Raw genomic sequence first — 3,020 nt, 5'->3', positions numbered from 1 at the left:
CGGCAAAGTACGCGAGCCTCGTGTTGCTTTCGGCTCGGAGTTACTTTCGCGCGGTCCTAGCGGCAAAGTACGCGAGCCTCGTGTTGCTTTCGGCTCGGAGTTACTTCCGCGCGGTCCTAGCGACAAAGTACGCGAGCCTCGTGTTGCTTTCGGCTCGGAGTTACTTCCGCGCGGTCCGATCGGCAAAGTACGCGAGCCTCGTGTTGCTTTCGGCTCGGAGTTACTTCCGCGCGGTCCTAGCGGCAAAGTACGCGAGCCTCGTGTTGCTTTCGGCTCGGAGTTACTTCCGCGCGGTCCTAGCGGCAAAGTACGCGAGCCTCGTGTTGCTTTCGGCTCGGAGTTACTTCCGCGCGGTCCGATCGGCAAAGTACGCGAGCCTCGTGTTGCTTTCGGCTCGGAGTTACTTCCGAGCGGTCCGACCGTCAAAGTCCGCGAGCCTCGTGTTGCTTTCGGCTCGGAGTTACTTCCGCGCGGTCCTAGCGGCAAAGTACGCGAGCCTCGTGTTGCTTTCGGGTCGGAGTTACTTCCGCGCGGTCCGATCGGCAAAGTACGCGAGCCTCGTGTTGCTTTCGGCTCGGAGTTACTTCCGCGCGGTCCTAGCGGCAAAGTACGCGAGCCTCGTGTTGCTTTCGGCTCGGAGTTACTTCCGCGCGGTCCGATCGGCAAAGTACGCGAGCCTCGTGTTGCTTTCGGCTCGGAGTTACTTCCGCGCGGTCCTAGCGGCAAAGTACGCGAGCCTCGTGTTGCTTTCGGCTCGGAGTTACTTCCGCGCGGTCCTAGCGGCAAAGTACGCGAGCCTCGTGTTGCTTTCGGCTCGGAGTTACTTCCGCGCGGTCCGATCGGCAAAGTACGCGAGCCTCGTGTTGCTTTCGGCTCGGAGTTACTTCCGCGCGGTCCTAGCGGCAAAGTACGCGAGCCTCGTGTTGCTTTCGGCTCGTAGCTACTTTCGAGCGGTTCGGACAACAAAGTCCGCGAGCCCTGTGTTACTACTGCTCGGGGCTGCTTCCGAACGTTTCGGGCAATCAACCTTTTGTTCTCCGTATTGTTTTTTTAAGCTATCTTAGCTATTTTCTCGTAAAAGTTAAATTTTCGCGTTTTGTGCTGTTTTTCGAGCTCTCTGCTGGCGATCGTCTATGTTCTTAAATCTCGTGTTATTTTCTTGAGCTCTTCGTAATTTCGGCCGACGAGCGGCTAAGTTTACGAGTTTTGTGTTGCTTTCTGCACGTAGTTACTTCCGAGCGGTCCGACCGTCAAAGTACGCGAGCCTCGTGTTGCTTTCGGCTCGGAGTTACTTCCGCGCGGTCCTAGCGACAAAGTACGCGAGCCTCGTGTTGCTTTCGGCTCGGAGTTACTTCCGCGCGGTCCGATCGGCAAAGTACGCGAGCCTCGTGTTGCTTTCGGCTCGGAGTTACTTCCGCGCGGTCCTAGCGGCAAAGTACGCGAGCCTCGTGTTGCTTTCGGCTCGGAGTTACTTCCGCGCGGTCCTAGCGGCAAAGTACGCGAGCCTCGTGTTGCTTTCGGCTCGGAGTTACTTCCGCGCGGTCCGATCGGCAAAGTACGCGAGCCTCGTGTTGCTTTCGGCTCGGAGTTACTTCCGCGCGGTCCTAGCGGCAAAGTACGCGAGCCTCGTGTTGCTTTCGGCTCGGAGTTACTTCCGCGCGGTCCTAGCGGCAAAGTACGCGAGCCTCGTGTTGCTTTCGGCTCGGAGTTACTTCCGCGCGGTCCTAGCGGCAAAGTACGCGAGCCTCGTGTTGCTTTCGGCTCGGAGTTACTTCCGCGCGGTCCGATCGGCAAAGTACGCGAGCCTCGTGTTGCTTTCGGCTCGGAGTTACTTCCGAGCGGTCCGACCGTCAAAGTCCGCGAGCCTCGTGTTGCTTTCGGCTCGGAGTTACTTCCGCGCGGTCCTAGCGGCAAAGTACGCGAGCCTCGTGTTGCTTTCGGCTCGGAGTTACTTCCGCGCGGTCCGATCGGCAAAGTACGCGAGCCTCGTGTTGCTTTCGGCTCGGAGTTACTTCCGCGCGGTCCTAGCGGCAAAGTACGCGAGCCTCGTGTTGCTTTCGGGTCGGAGTTAGTTCCGCGCGGTCCGATCGGCAAAGTACGCGAGCCTCGTGTTGCTTTCGGCTTGGAGTTACTTCCGCGCGGTCCTAGCGGCAAAGTACGCGAGCCTCGTGTTGCTTTCGGCTCGGAGTTACTTCCGCGCGGTCCTAGCGGCAAAGTACGCGAGCCTCGTGTTGCTTTCGGCTCGGAGTTACTTCCGCGCGGTCCGATCGGCAAAGTACGCGAGCCTCGTGTTGCTTTCGGCTCGGAGTTACTTCCGCGCGGTCCTAGCGGCAAAGTACGCGAGCCTCGTGTTGCTTTCGGCTTGTAGCTACTTTCGAGCGGTTCGGACAACAAAGTCCGCGAGCCCTGTGTTACTACTGCTCGGGGCTGCTTCCGAACGTTTCGGGCAATCAACCTTTTGTTCTCCGTATTGTTTTTTTAAGCTATCTTAGCTATTTTCTCGTAAAAGTTAAATTTTCGCGTTTTGTGCTGTTTTTCGAGCTCTCTGCTGGCGATCGTCTATGTTCTTAAATCTCGTGTTATTTTCTTGAGCTCTTCGTAATTTCGGCCGACGAGCGGCTAAGTTTACGAGTTTTGTGTTGCTTTCTGCACGTAGTTACTTCCGAGCGGTCCGACCGTCAAAGTACGCGAGCCTCGTGTTGCTTTCGGCTCGGAGTTACTTCCGCGCGGTCCTAGCGACAAAGTACGCGAGCCTCGTGTTGCTTTCGGCTCGGAGTTACTTCCGCGCGGTCCGATCGGCAAAGTACGCGAGCCTCGTGTTGCTTTCGGCTCGGAGTTACTTCCGCGCGGTCCTAGCGGCAAAGTACGCGAGCCTCGTGTTGCTTTCGGCTCGGAGTTACTTCCGCGCGGTCCTAGCGGCAAAGTACGCGAGCCTCGTGTTGCTTTCGGCTCGTAGCTACTTTCGAGCGGTTCGGACAACAAAGTCCGCGAGCCCTGTGTTACTACTGCTCGGGGCTGCT

This window comes from Cardiocondyla obscurior, unplaced genomic scaffold (genome assembly GCF_019399895.1).
Source record: "Cardiocondyla obscurior isolate alpha-2009 unplaced genomic scaffold, Cobs3.1 scaffold57_0_143363, whole genome shotgun sequence".
Classification (NCBI taxonomy): Eukaryota; Metazoa; Arthropoda; class Insecta; order Hymenoptera; family Formicidae; genus Cardiocondyla; species Cardiocondyla obscurior.
Note: the sequence above shows the minus strand (reverse complement) of the source record.